The sequence below is a fragment of the Acanthisitta chloris genome, unplaced genomic scaffold (assembly GCF_000695815.1).
Source record: "Acanthisitta chloris isolate BGI_N310 unplaced genomic scaffold, ASM69581v1 scaffold27308, whole genome shotgun sequence".
Classification (NCBI taxonomy): Eukaryota; Metazoa; Chordata; class Aves; order Passeriformes; family Acanthisittidae; genus Acanthisitta; species Acanthisitta chloris.
The window spans coordinates 7,093-7,361 of record NW_008689047.1 but is presented as its reverse complement, the minus strand read 5'-3'; the positions used below and the strand labels follow the sequence as shown (position 1 = coordinate 7,361).

Genomic DNA, 269 nt, shown 5'->3' with positions numbered 1-269 from the left:
AACCCCCCGGTGCCACTCCGGTAACCGGGGCGGGGGGGGTTGCCCCCAGTTCTCACCCAGTCCGTGTCCTCTGTTGCAGGCATAACAGCTGGGAGCCCGAGGAGAACATCCTGGATCCCCGGCTGCTCCTGGCTTTCCAAAAGAAGTGAGCAAACTCTGAATATTTCTAAGCGAACTATAAAGTCAATTAACTTCTAATTGGCTGCGCGTGCGGTGGAAGTTGTGGAAACAACAGGCTGGAGCTGGCCGGGCCCTTTGTGGCCAGACCC

At 57.6% G+C, this 269-nt stretch overlaps 1 protein-coding gene across 1 annotated transcript in view; it reads left to right on the top strand.

Annotated features, from left to right (window-relative positions):
- The first annotated feature begins 86 nt into the window (after positions 1 to 86).
- LOC103808499 (chromobox protein homolog 2-like) overlaps positions 87 to 269 on the top strand; it is a 3,147-nt gene continuing 2,964 nt past the window's right edge. The window contains 1 exon segment of the mRNA XM_009081288.1: positions 87 to 145. The gene's annotated coding sequence lies outside the window, so the exon portion shown is untranslated.